Source organism: Plecotus auritus (assembly GCF_963455305.1).
Source record: "Plecotus auritus genome assembly, chromosome: 4".
Taxonomy (NCBI): Eukaryota; Metazoa; Chordata; class Mammalia; order Chiroptera; family Vespertilionidae; genus Plecotus; species Plecotus auritus.
Genome location: NC_137775.1, coordinates 89,722,499 through 89,737,850, shown reverse-complemented (window position 1 = coordinate 89,737,850; position 15,352 = coordinate 89,722,499).

Genomic DNA, 15,352 nt, shown 5'->3' with positions numbered 1-15,352 from the left:
AATGTCTTTGATGAGGAATCACTGTGCCTTGCTTTTTTTAACTTTATATTTTGAAAACTTTTAAAGTTACAGAAAAATTGTGAGAATCTACAAATACCTACATATCCTTCACCTAGATTCTATGAGTATTAACATCTGTCCAAATTTGTATGCATGCTTTCTCTCATATTATTGCTATTATTATTTTGCTGAATTATTCCAGAGTGAGTGGCAGACATCATAACCCTTTACCCCTCCATACCTGTAAACTTTAGTATATATCTCCTATGGTCAAGGATATTCTCCAACAACCACAATGCAAATATCAAATTCAGAGACTTTTAACTTTGATACAATACCCCCACTATACAGTCCATACTCAATTTTATTCTGTTAAATTTAATTTTCTAAGGATGCCCTCAAATTGATGGTAAAATGCAGACATGTGAGCTTTCATTAATTTTGGTAAAATTATTTTTATTTCATTAATTCCTTTTGAGATTTTCTCTATTATCCACTCAATACATGTCAGAAAAACGTGAAGGCTGGCTCTCCATCAGGTAATTAATGCTAGTAGCTCCATTCCCCACTTCCATATTGTCTGCCTACACTGCCAAGCAGGATGACAGCTCAGTGAGCACCAGCCATGAGTCTTAGGATCTCTCATCAATCAGGCAAGAAGCAAACATTTTGGAGGAGGTGGATACAAATGCCAGCCCTGTACAGCCAGGCTGTGACTTTCAGCAGTCAAAGTGATGACTCAGCATTTTCATAGCCAATCTCCTTCTCCACTGAGACCCCACTGGTTGGCTAATGAAGGGTACAGATCTGGCCTCCCCAAAACCTTAGAGTGGAAAGAGAGAATTTGGCCCATGCAGAGACTCAGAGTGCCCAAGACATGAGACACAATTTCTTTTCCTGTCAAACATTGTCTTCATGTTACTGATGGAAGCTGTATATCCCTCTCCCCACTGAGTGCTGGGGGTTGGGTCCTTATGATATCTCGAGAAAGAATATTTTCTGAAACTTGCACGAGAGGATGAGTGATCGTTATTTGCATGGAAATACATCTCTAGGTTTGCAAAGTCCCATTTCCCTTAAACCATCCTGGAAGACGGGCAGCTGGGTATTCAGCAGAGCTAAAAGCGAAGCCAGTGTCCATAGTTTCCGTTCCATGGTAGAACTGGGTCCGGTGTAGCATTAGGCTAATTGTAGTCCTTAGTCCATTATGTGGGGTCCACATGGCTGTGGGCGAATGCAGATGTGTGAGAGTCCTGCAGGCCAGGTGTCAGGCCTGAGCAAGCAAGAGAGCGAGAGCAACAAGAGAGGGAATTCCTTAGTTTAGGTGCTTATCTATCGCAAATCTTCCTGCACTTGCAGTGGCCACGTCTGCTCTGACCACTGACCTGTTCCCAGGTGTGATGGACAGGCAAGTACCTTCTCTAGGCCACCCTGACTTTACTGGGCCTGCATCTCTGTTGCAGCTGTCTGGCAAAGCTGCACAAATGGCATTCCTGTAAAATTTGGCCTTCCTTTTGCTCCTTTCCAGTAATTTAATAACCAGGTTCATCCCAACAGTGTCATTCAGACCCAGCCAAAGCGATGAGGCAGGCTTAGAGCACGGCACGTTCATGCTCTCTTCATACATGCCTTTAGACAAACGTGCATAAAACACATGGCTACTGCCAGCAACTGCACCTGACACCCCTCAAGTTAACATCAGCGTATCTCTGTGCTGATTCTCTTACCCCAGGACACAAGGCCCACCCTGCTCCCCAACAAAAACCAGGAAAGAAAATAAAACAAAATAATTTAGAAACAGAAAAAAAGAGATTGCCAACAGATTTTCTCAAAGACATCGACTTCTGAGAAAACTAATATTTGTGTCCTTCTGTTACTTAAAGTTTAAAGATGTCAGTGCAACCTCCTGTGTGGGTGGATAATAGAGAACACAACATAGATGAACACGAAGGTTCTGCAGGGAACTCCAGATGGAATTATCCACTCAGAACAGGAAACTGCCTGGAGGGAAGGAGTCCCACACTGGAAAGGGATTAAGAAAAACAACCAAAATACAGTTTTAGAAGATTTGTAGTCATCTTTACATTTCAAAGAGGTCTATATAATTCCTAGGTGCTGCTCTAAGCCTGAGTAGATATAATTTAAACATATTATCAAATGCATACATTTCTGAAGTTGCAGGGCCACATTCCATCCCCTGGAAATCAGGGCAATTTTTACTGGATTTGTGAATTTCTGTGGGCAGTTGTCAGTGGCCAGGCCTTACTCCATGGCACTCCTAACCAATGACAGGTGAAGAGCTCCATCACTCACCCTCAAGCACATATATGTGCTCACCCGTGGGTATTTTGAGGAGACTAAGTGTGAGAATAAACAAGTCATCCTTTCTGTCAAAGAACAGTTCCAGGGGTGGGCAAACTTTTTGACTCGAGGGCCACAATGGGTTCTTAAATTGGACCGGAGGGCCGGAACAAAAGCATGGATGGAGTGTTTGTGTGAACTAATATAAATTCAAAGTAAAGGAGCGGAGGGGAGAGCAAGAGAACCGGATAGAACAGCCGGATCCGGCCCACGGGCCGTAGTTTGCCCACGGCTGGTTTAGACAGCCATCATTTTGGACTGCATGACTTGCAGCTCCCCTGGGGCCACCATCTTGAAATGGCAAAGGCCATCCCCTCCCTTTGAATTAGCCAATCGCAAAAGACTGTGAGCCTGAGCTCCAATCAAGAGTGAGGGACAGGTCATGTGCATCAGGATTAGAAAGCCGAGCAGACCACCTGCTCAGTGTGCGTGTGCTACCGGACTACATGCTGTGCACCCTCCTGCAGGAGTGAAGGTATTTGCCTTGCTGCCTGGCTCCCGGGTATGTTTTGTGTTCTACCAGGACCCCTGAATCTGGGGATTTGCCTTATTTCTTACAATTTGGGGACTTGTCAGGATACCATTTGTCATCATGGGGAAATTGGACCCCTCTTCTGAGGAAGTGTGCCCCACTGCCAAGTTGTGGTGGCCTCAGTGAGGAGGGACAGCCATTACCCCTGGGCCGACTAACAAGCTCAGGATCGAGAGTCAGCCAGCAACGCATGAAGGGCGCAACCAAAAAGCATGGCAGTCAGATAACCTCATGCATGAACCAAGGTGGAAATTGGACTGAGTACTACTTGGGGATTGGGTATCTTTGAAGGTCAGGTATATGTGACTGGGATGTGTGTTGGACATAAAGTGAGTGTGGAGTTCTGATCTGTGGCTCCATTCTCCTGCGAGGGAAATGGCCAGAGAGGGACGAAGCCGATCTCGGGGAGTACGAGAAACCTCCAACATGGGAGGTTGGGTACATAGTCACAAAGGACCTGCCGAGGATGGGAAACAGAAATTCTAGGCCTAGGGAATGCGTTCCCCTGAAGTAATCCATTGGAAGAGTGCTGAGATTCTGGGGAGGGGCAGTTCCCGAACCAGGGACAGAAGACATTGCTCTGCTTTAGTGGTTCTTAATGCAGGAAATTCTGTGGTGTAAACTTTTAGTGTGTTGTGTGTGCCTGTATAAGAATTTTTCTGTTGATGTTTTATGTCTCTTTATTGTTTGTTTAAAGATGGGGTAAGTCCCACTTTGGGGAAGCCCAGTTATGTGTGGTGAGGCTGAACACATGACAGAGATTGAAGGATGTCCCAGCAGCTGTCAAGAATCCTTAATCTTGGGGACTCTTCCTGCTCTCCCTCTCAGAGTGTTAGCCACCAGAAACTCTTAGCTAGTGAGATTTCTGTCTGTGTGTCTGTAATGTAATGTTGGCTTTCTATCTTTTAGTGACTTTAGTTTGCTCTTTCCTGGTGTATGAATATGGGGAAGTAAGCTATGCAGGCTGGGTTGGGCAACAAGGTTAATGCTTCCATGATAATGGGCAGTTCTTGAATGAGGATGGAACTCATTCCAAGGGTGACTTCCAGGTCCCGGGGCATATGACTCCAGCCAGGTTGGTATGTCCTTTCTTTGAACAGAAAGGGCAATCATGGTTAACAGCATAATTAATATTTCCCATAACCATAACTAGCCCTCAATGTTCTGTTTTTCCCCATCACACTGGGAGGAACAGCTCTGTAGAAGTACCCTCTAGTAGTGAAGTGGGGGCACTCCTGTTTTTGTAGAGAAAAATAAAATAGTACTTTCACACTGAGTTATCCCCCTTACAAAATTGGTCAAGAAAATGCTTTAGGTAATAATTGGCTTTAAAATCTTGAAGTTGTTAAGATATAATAAATAGATGTTACTAAAATGAGGGACTTATGATAAAGCTTTTCAGTAATAATTATAAATATGTTAATAATAAAAGTCCAGTCACTCAAGAGGAGATTGACTGTGCTCTCTATTGGAGGAAGAGGCCAGTCATCCTTTTCCCTGTAAAAGTAGAGAAGCCTAAAAGAGAACAAGGACAGACAGAAATGAGAGCCCTTGTGCTGCTTTTCCCTCCCTATGTGACTGACCAGGGACAATCTGAGAGAACATTCAAGATTTACAATCCCAGCTTCCCCTCAGGAGGAGGGTTGTCCTGATAAGGCTCCAACCAGCCCTGAGGCCTCTGCACCACCAGGAACCAGATTTTCTAGGTTGCAAAAGGAGTTGGAGCAGTGTAAAAAAAAAAAAAAAAAAAAGAGTTAAAACCTCTGCTGGAAGACCCACATGGCTTAGCTGATCAGCTACCAGGGGTGGGCAAACTTTTTGACTCGAGGGCCACAATGGGTTCTTAAACTGGACTGGAGGGCCGGAACAAAAGCATGGATGGAGTGTTTGTGTGAACTAATATAAATTCAAAGTAAAGGAGCAGAGGGGAGAGCAAGAGAACCCTCCGCTCTTTCGGCTCCGCGGGCCGGATAGAACAGCCGAACGGGCCGGATCCGGCCCGCGGGCCGTAGTTTGCCCACGGCTGAGCTAGACCCATTTTGGGGCCCACAAGTATATACATAGACCTGAGTTAATGTCTATCTTGGTAATACTATTCTCAGGAAAAGAAGGGGGGATGATTTGAAGGTCGGGTATGTCTATCTGGGAAAGGGAGCATATGGGTTACAAAGAAAAAGGAAGGGACCCCTCACTGAGCCTTTAGATCCCAAGGTCACATTCTCACCCCCTTCCCAAAGAATATTTTTTTAAAATAAATCTTTATTCAGATTATTACAGTTGTTCCTCTTTTTTTCCCCCCCATAGCTCCCCTCCACCCGGTTCTCACCCTACCCTCTGCCCTTACCCTCACCCCTGTCCTTGTCCCTAGGTGTACGATTTTTGTCCAGTCTCTTCCTGCACCCTCCACACCACCTTCCCCCCTAGAATTGTCAGTCCACTCCCTTTCTATGCCCCTGATTCTATTCACCAGTTTATTCTGTTCATTAGATTTTTTATTCACTTGATTTTTAGATTCACTTGTTGATAGATATGTATTTGTTGTCACTTTGTTGTTCATAATTTTTATCTTTACCTTTTTCTTCTTCCTCTTCTTTAAGAATACCTTTCAGCATTTCATATAATACTGGTTTGGTGGTGATGAACTCCTTCAGCTTTTTCTTATCTGTGAAGCTCTTTATCGGACCTTCAATTCTAAATGATAGCTTTGCTGGGTAGAGTAATCTTGGTTGTAGGTTCTTGCTATTCATCACATTGAAAATTTCTTGCCACTCCCGTCTGGCCTGCTTAGTTTCTGTTGAGAAATCAGCTGACAGTTGTATGGGTACTCCCTTGTAGGTAACTAACTGTTTTTCTCTTGCTGCTTTTAATATTCTCTCTTTGTCTTTTGCTCTTGGCATTTTAATTATAATGTGTCTTGGTGTGGTCCTCTTTGGATTCCTTTTGTTTGGGGTTCTCTGTGCTTCCTGGACTTGTAAGTCTATTTCTTTCACCAGGTGGGGGAAGTTTTCTGTCATTATTTCTTCAAATAGGTTTTCAGTATCTTGCTCTCTCTCTTCTTCTGGCACCCCCATAATTCGGATGTTGGTATACTTGAAGTTGTCCCAGAGGCTCCTTATACTACCTTCATATTTTTGGATTCTTTTTTCTTTTTTCTTTTCCGGTTGGGTGTTTTTTTGCTTCTGTGAATTACAAATCTTTGACTTGATTCTTGGGATCCTCTAGTCTGCTGTTGGATTTCTGTATATTATTCTTTATTTCAGTCAATGTATGCTTAATTTCTAGTTGGTCCTTTTTCATATCCTTGAGGGTCTCACTAAATTTCTTGGAGGTTTCTAGAAGATCCTTGAGTAACCTTATAACCGTGGTTTTGAACTCTATATCCAGTAGTTTGCTTCCTCCATTTCTTTCATTTGTGACCCGTTTCTTTGTCTCCACATTTTGGTTGCTTCCCTGTGTTGATAAGTGGCTTTGTGTGCTAGGTGTCCTATAGGGCCCAGTGTCTCAGACTCCCTAATTACATGAGGTGGACACTCTTGGTGCACCCCTTTGTGGGCTGTGTGCACAGTCTTGTTGTAGTTAAGCCTTGATTGCTGTTGGTATCATTGGGAGGAATTGACCTCCAGGTCAACTGGCTGTGAGAATCAGCTGTGTCTATGATGGGAGAACTTCTATGCTGGAGATACCCTTATGGGGCAGGACTTGCTTCAGTGGGGCTTTGGTGCTCACTGAATCTCCCCCCTGAGTGTGTCTCTTATGGATATGAAGAGTTGTAATCTGGATGGTCTCACTCTGATCACTGGATAAACTGGCTCTTGGATCTCCAAGGAGGTGCAAAGTCAGCCACTGCCTGAGGCCACCCAGCAGGCGCTACAGAGAGATCTTCAGATTCCTCCTCTTTGTTTGGGGTTTGGAGATGCCCAGATGAGGCCCAGCTGTGAAGCAATGCCAGCTGCTGTCCAGCCTTGGGCCTTCTTTTGGAGGCTCTGGGGCTCTCTGACCCAGCTGCAGTTTGTTAGGTTTTCGATTCCAAAAGGCCAGGCCATTCATATGCAAAAGTCTCTGTGCACAGCTTGGGTGGGGTTGTAAATTGGGTGGGGCAGGGTCTCAGGGAATCACCAGTGCGGAGCAAACAGCAATGGCTGCCCATCAGCCCTGCCCCGAAGAGGTCCCTAGGTCTCTGTTTCCCGCGGCACTGTGCAGGAACAATGATCACTGCAAGCACCTCTGAGAGAAAGCCATCCTCACATTCTGGCCTGATGCCAGACAGTCCAGTTTCTCCCCGTATGAGTCTAGGTCCCCAGAGTCTCACCCAGAACTGGAGTTCAGAGCAGTCGGGAGCTTGTATCTCCCTCCCAATTGAAAAAGACAACAGCGTACCCAGTTGCCAGCCCTTTTCTGCACATGCCTCCGTACCTCCGCACTTCACTTCCGCACCTCTGCACCTCCTCCCAGTCTCAGTGTGCTTTTCTCTTTCCTTCTAGTTGTATAAATTCCACTCAGCCAGCCTTCCCATGGTTCTGGATGATGTCCATTTTGTCTTTTAGTTGTAGTTTTGAAGTGGCTGTGTAAGGCAGCAAGTTCAGGTGTTTACCTATGCCGCTATCTTGGTTCCTCTCCCAAAGAACATTTCTTTACTTAATAATCCGGCTACTATCAGAAGCTGAACTCATCACCCAAACCTTAGCATGTATCTCTGAGGAAAAATGTGGCGTTTTGAATCCAGGCAGCTAGAGGTCTGGGAACAGGCTGCGGGGCTTGTTCCCTTCTCCCCTGACCCTTTTCTCCAGCCTTATAGGCATATACATAATTTTCCAAAGTCTTTGGTAACTTAAAGGCTTTGTAGCATTGCTGGCTTAAATGATAAACATCTAAATATTTTGAAATAACAGGATACTGAAACATTAATTAATCTGAGTTTGCCTCTTAGGGAAAATATAGAGGATGGATTGAATCTATTAATGAATAAGTCTTGTATTTTATTTGAAACTAGAGGCCCAGTGTACAAAATTTGTGCACAGGTAGGGTTCTAAGGCCTGGCTGGCGATTAGGGCCTATCTGTGGGGTGACCAGCTGGGTGATCAGGGGGCACCCACCTTGGCCAGCCTGGTGCTGCCTGCTCACCAGCCTCACCCCCCGCTGCCACTGCTGGTTGCCTCCCTGTGCAGGGTGACTGGTGGGGAGATTTGGGGGGCCCCTGCTGGCACCCGCCTTGGCTGGCTTGGGGCCTGCGGGCTGGGGGAAGCTCCTGCATTGAGCGTTTACCCCCTGGTGGTCAGTGTTCATCATAGCAACCAGTCATTCTGCCAGTCGTTCCGCTGTTCGGTCTATTTGCATATTAGGCTTTTATTATATAGGACTAGAGGCGTGATGCACGAAATTCATGCAAGGAGCTCGGCCCTTGAAGCCCTGGCTGGCCCTCGCAGCCCTGGCTTCTACCAGAAGGTCATCCGGACGGTCGCCTGGAAGTTCCTCTAGACAGTCGTTCTGTTTTTTGGTCTAATTAGCCTATTAGCACTTTATTATATAGGATATCTCTTAAAATGTGAATGTATTGCTAACCTGAGGAATATTAATTACTTACATGCCACCTTAAAATTAAGGTTTCTAAGGGTTAAGAATTCTAAAATTATGGTTTTGGTATAATAGAGAAAGCATAAGACATGAAAATACATTTTGAAGGAAAAAGAAAGTGGTTTATAAAGCTGGTTATTTAATGTCTGTAAAAATAATGTTGAAAAGAAATTGAATAAATAATACAGGCCAGTAAGCCAGGATAAGTAGAATAGGGAAATTGAAATAGTTACACAGCAATTTGGAGCCATCTAGTAAATCCTATCTTCCCTAAACCAAGGACACTTAAGAGTAAGTGATTTGCGTTTTGCCTCCCTAAATAGAGAGTAAATAGCTTATGTCAATGTACTCAGGAGACTGATAGCAGAAATCCAATTAGTGTCATTTGCTGACGGCACCCAAGGACAAATGAAGTTAGAAAATAAACCTTATTTTGGTTAGTCCTTTTCTGAAGCAAAAGTTCTACAAATTACTATATGTTATATTAATCAGATATTTAAAAAAGTAATCTTAATTGTGGGAACTGGAGTTTTACTAGCTTATGTTTGTGTTTAATACCCTCTTGTCACTTTGAATGCTATATAATCTTTCGGTAGAATGGGTTTGATAACCTTCCTAGGGTTTAAATTTTAATCAAAGTTTTTATGTTTTTGTTTTTGTTTTACCTAGAGTTGGCTGTAGTTGATTCCAGTAGGTTCCGGAATGACTTAACATCTTCCTACGATGGAAACTAAGGACCAAATTTCTTAAGAACTATGTACTGGGTATCCCTTCTAATTTAATCTCTCTCAGGTTAGAAGGCCTCCTGACCCAAGGCCCTCTTCTTGAGTTTCTGGTTCATCACCATCGACTGGAAGACTATGTTTGTTCTAATCAAGACTTGGAAGGGAAGCAAGTTGGAACCCTCCTGGGAAGGACCCTACCTGTCTTGCTTACCATAGAGACTGCTGTTTGGACTGTAGAGTGATGTTGGACCCATCACATGTGGGTTAAGGGCAGACACAACTTAACTTGAACGGCCATACCAGGACATGTCCCCTTGAAATTGATTCTAAAAACTGTGAGCTGTCTTAATAACCATCATGTATTGAGTTCTATTTGCTTTAGGGATCTGGCAAATTGCAGGGGCTTACAATGTGGGCTGGAGAAAAGTGTACAATCTGAATCATGCTTACCCAGTTAAATTAGTGGTTATAGATAACTTGAATGACTTGGATATTTCAGCTCTTAGTTCAAAAGATTGGCTAGGACTAGACTTAGGAATAGATGTCACAGGACAAGATCCCCTAGGCCACTGCCACCACCATGCAAATAGAAGTAGGATATAAGGGAATGAATGACTGGGTGGACTGGATTAAATATTCTGTATGTGCCCTAAATAAAAGTGACTGTTATGCTTGTGTGGCAAGTGGTCCCATTTCCATTTGGATGGACCTAGGACAGTAATGGGATGGAATATGTGCTTGCCTTGTACCAGGGGGAAACCGCCTGGGGAAACACTTCCTGTAAGACTCTTGCCCTGTTGTTCCCATTCAACAGAGGCAAAGAGCAAGGACCCCCAAAATGATTTGGCCCTTGTCCTCCAACATAAACTATACCTCCTGCCTCTTGGAGTGGGGGGAGAGGGGGAACAGTAATCGGAGTTTATGAGAAATTTATCCAGATGCGTAAATGGCCAAGTATCCTCAGAAGCCAATCATGCTACCCTGTCGATACCCCATGCTGATGTCTGGTGGTGTTATGGGGGACCCTTACTTGTAGCCTTGCCCAGCAAATGGAGTGGAACTTGCGCTCTGATACAATTGGCTATCCCTTTCACTTTGGCATATCGTAAACCTTTTTCAATGGATAGACAGACTAGGAAGAGGAGAGGGAGTCCAGAAGGCTCCTTTGATCCCCATGTATACACAGATTTCATTGGGTTTCCAGGAGGAGTGCCAAAGGAGTTTAAGGCTATAAATCAGATTGCCACAGGATTTGAATCTGTCCTGCTCTGGTGGCCCACTGTAAACAAGAATGTGGTTGGATTAATTATATTTACTACTAGAGGCCCAGTGCGCAAATTCGTGCACCACTGGGGTCCCTTGGCATGGCCTGCGGGATTGAGCTGAAACCAGCTCTCCGACATTCCCTGAGGGGTCCCAGATTGTGAGAGGGTTCAGGGCAGGCCGAGGGACCCCACTGGTGCACGATCAGGGCCAGGGAGGGATGTGGAGGTTGGCCAGCTGGGGAGGGACCGCGGCAGGGCTCCAGGGCATGTCCTGCCCATCTTACTCAGTCCTGATCTGCTGGACCCCAGCAACAAGCTAACCTACTGGTCAGAGTGTCTGCCCCCTGGTGGTCAGTGCATGTCATACCGAGCGGTTGAGTGGCCTTAGCATATCATTAGCATATTATGCTTTGATTGGTTGAACGGACGACTGGACACTTAGCATATTAGAGTTTTATTATCTTCTATAATAATAAAAGTATAATATGCTAATTAGACCAGATGTCCTTCCAAACAACCTTCTGGACGAAGCTGGGGCTGCGAGGGAAGCCTGGGTCCCAAGTGCCAGGGGGAAGCCGGTGCCGGCAACTGGGGGAAGGAAGGCCTACTCTTGCACGAATTTCGTGCATTGGGCCTCTAGTATAGGATAACCAGCAAAGGCTTGTTAACTATACTTGAGATGCAATTAAAGGTATAGCTCAGTGATTGGCAAACTCATTAGTCAACAGAGCCAAATATCAACAGTACAACGATTGAAATTTCTTTTGAGAGCCAAATTTTTTAAACTTGAACTTTTTCTAATGCCACTTCTTCAAAATAGACTCACCCAGGCCATGGTATTTTGTGGAAGAGCCACACTCAAGGGGCCAAAGAGCAGCATGTGGCTCGCAAGCTGCAGTTTGCCGACCTCTGGTATAGCTGAACAGCTAGATGCCACCAGCAGGGTGACCTGGGAGAATAGGTTGGCCTTGGATGTGATTCTGCAGAAAACGAAGGAATATGTGTAATGTTGGGGTCAGTGTTGTACATTCATCCTGACAACACAGCAGACAGACCATCACTGAGGCCCCACAGGCAATGGCAGCTTTAGCTGACGAGTGAGCTGGAACCTGGGATTAAGGATCCTTTCTCCGATTCACTAGAGCAATGATTTGGAAAGTGGAAGAGCAATGGTATCCACGTTCATCCCTGTGATTAGGGTTACAATGATTGGATGTTACATCATCCCATGAATTATCCAAAGGTTAATTGAAACCTCATTGACAAAACAGCAACTTAGTCTTCTCCTAGAGAGCATGAAAGTCAATGAATGTTAGTCGAGTTTGAAGAAAAGAGTTTAAATAAAGAAAAGGAGAGAATTGTGATAATAAGTCATCTTTTCTGTCAAAGAACAGTTTAGACAGCTGCCATTTTGGCTGCATGACTTGCAGCTCCTTTGGGGGCCACCATCTTGAAATGGCAAAGGCCAACCCCTCCTTCAAATTAGTCAATCGTGAAAGACTGTGCACCTGAGCTCCAATCAAGAGTGAGGGACAGGTCACGTACATCAGGATTAAAAAGCCAAGTGGAACGCCTGCTCAGTGTGCGTGTGCTTTCAGACCACGTGCTGCGTACCCTCCAGCAGGAGTGAAGGTATTTGCCTTGCTGCCTGGCTTCCCAGTATGTTTTGTGTTCTACCAGGACCCCTGAATTTGGGGGCTCGCCTTATTTCTTACACTGAGGCATAGACAAAGGCCAAATGGGAAAAATAATGTTATAGCTGTTCAAGGCCTTTCGTCTCCTTTTTTAAAATCCTCACCCAAAGATACTTTTTTAGTGATTTGAGAGAGAGATGTGAGAGAGAAACATCTATCAGTTGCCTCCCATATGCACCCCAACTGGGGATTGAATTGGCAACCTGGGTATGTGCCTGACCAGGAATCAAACCCATGACCTTTGGTACCTGGGATGACACTCCAACCAACTCAGCCACACGGGCCAGGGCCCAGCCCTTTCTTCTGTCTCGGCACAAAGAGGTTGAACTTCATGAACATGAAGATCCCCTTCATCTCACTTTAGGTTCTTTGGTAAATAATAATGTGTGTGCACAGGTGTGTGTGTGTGTGTTCATTTTTACTTTATTTAACTGATGTTTGGAGGTTTGACAAAAACAACCCTTATAGGACATTGACAAGTAAATTCATTAGAATACTGACTTACATTGCACGTAAGGTATTCTACTTTCAGATCCTGAGAACAATGAAGAAAATGGCCTCTGTGGATTAGAGGGAAAATGGTTATACAGCTATTGGCACCAAAGTCCAAATAAGCTAAAAGAAGACAATTCCAAGACTGATTCTATAGTCTCTGCCAAAATATTAAGTAATTAGGGTATTAAACTTTTAAAATTCCACAATTGACTTAAGGATATTCTGTAAGATTCCATTGTCAATAGTTCTAGTTTCAGGTATTCAGTTTAGTTAGACTGTTTCCTTCTGCTCTTAGATATTTTGCCAGGTAGCTCAGTTAGAGCATTGTCCCAATACACCAAGGTTGGGGGTTCGATCCCCAGTTAGGGCACATACAAGAAACAACCAATGAATGGATAAATAAGTGGGAACAACAAATCTCTCTTTTTCTCTAAAAATCAATTTAAAAAAGAAGGTAGGTAAACAAATGCCTTGTTTATAGGATTTGGGGTCAGTGAAGTATTTTAGCGTTGGATACTTTGAGATCATGACAGTGGTCTAGAGAGGCTTCCGTTTTCTGGCTGGACAATCAGGAGCAAGTGACACCTGGGCAATGTGCCAGACATGGGTGGTGCACCTTTAAGGGGGATCCTGGCCAAGTTCCCAGTGTGCTCCGGGAAAGGATGTGGGAGCCTCTTTGAGATGCCTTGTGTCCTTTCCATGTTGGGAAACTCCCAGAGGGGTTATAGCCTGACCTCACCCTGGTGGAGGGGGAGTCACTGACTTGAGGAGCCAACACCTGGACTTTGTACAAAATACATACATGACAAGTAAACATTTCCTGTGCATGGAGGGACTCAGCCTCATATGAAATAAGAAACCCTATACCCAATGCCTTATTTTCTGAGAAAATGTATACACCTCCACAAAATATAGAGAGGGTGTGGGGGCAGCTTCCAGTGGTGGTGGTGTGAGCATGGGTATGATCATCTGGCTAGAAATGTGTTCTTCTGGTGGCCTGCAGTAAAAATTGGTGTTCTTTTAGAAAGGGAGGACAATGGATGCATGAGGCATAATTGTACCACAAATTACTTATTTATACTGAAGTTGAAATTTAACTGGGACTTCTATATTTTTATTTGCTAAATCTGGCAACTTATAGCCGAGGTGGCACAAAGGAGAGGGATTTGATGGCTAACTAGGAGGTAAAAGTGGCTAGACTCGGAGATGGCTTGGATATGGGTGGGTAAGGGAAGGTAAGGGAGAAGAAGTGGCCAAGGTGGATAGTGCTGTTGCCAGGGCAACACGTGGAGTCTAGCCCATGTGGTTTCTTTATACACCTAGAGAAGGATGCCCTCTTCGTGGACAGTTGCGTGGATGCACCACTTGGTGAGCAGTGTGCAAGACTTCAACTCCATGTGTCCCCTGTGCAGTGAACCACTTACACAACCTGCAGCCTGGTGCTATTCCCTGAAATAAGAAATGCTATGGGGAAATACAGGTTTTCTGGGGGGAGCTCAATTTTGGGAAGTTGAAACTGGGGAAACGGACACACACAGATGAACTGTCCAGGATGTAGCTGGGGATCTCAGTCTGGGGTCTGTTACATGCATGTGAAAAAAGTCTCTTGTGAGAAATGAAATCCCAAGCCTGTACCATGTGGATGCAGGGTCTAGATGTAAATTACCTGGCTGGAATATCAATCCCAAACTGAGAAATGAGCTCAAAAAGACTCTTGAACTTCTGGGGAAAAAGCGTATTATGAGAAAAAGCAAAAGCAAATTTTCTTTGGGAACGCTCCCCGCCCCCCGCCCTCGCCCCGCCCCGGCTCAGGGCTCTGTGGGCTCCTTAGAAATAATACTCATGAGCCCTAGCTGGTTTGGTTCAGTGGCTAGAGTGTTGGCCTGCGGACTGAAGGGTCCCAGGTTTGATTCCAGTCAGGGGCACATGCCTGGGTTTCGGGCTCGATCCCCAGTAGGGGGTGTGCAGGAGGCAGCCAATCAATGATTCTCTCTCATCATTGATGTTTCTCTCCCTCTCTTTCCTCTTCAAAATCAATAAAAATATATTTTTTTAAAAAGAAAGAAATAATACCCATGAAGATAAGTTTCTGAGAAAAAAATTACAAACTATAACTGGACCCACCACAAGGAAATCTCAGTAGGTGAACTGCAAGCCAATTAACATGACTAACCATGGGTAGTAATATGATATGAATTACCAGCACATACGGTGCATGAAATTCCATTTCACAGTAACTTGACACTCAGGCATTAATTTCTCCCAATACTAGCTGAGGAATTTCTAAGTGGGAGGGAGGGGCTGAGGGGGTGGCAATCTGTAGATGGGGTGGGGGCTAGAAGATGTGTTTTGAAATTCTTTTTGCAAGGCAGCACAATGTTGCTACTTAATCCCATCTGTTTATTGGCGGCGGGGGCGGCGTGGGGGGCACGGAGGTTAAGATTATAGGGGTGGCTAACCCCAATCCCTAGCCATGCCTTATTGTTGTCGTAGGCTTTTGACTCTAATTTTAGTCTTGGACAGTTTCTTGATGGCAAAAAACTGGATGAAAGGGAGACTAAATTTTGTTGTTTTCTCAGCTAAGCATAGTTAGCTCAGTCAGAACCAGCTTCCACAAAGGAATGAGGGGTGGGAAAGTGACAGGTTATGCAATCTACAAAACCCTCCAGCTTACATCTCTCCTTACCCCTTGTAAACTGATGGACCTCC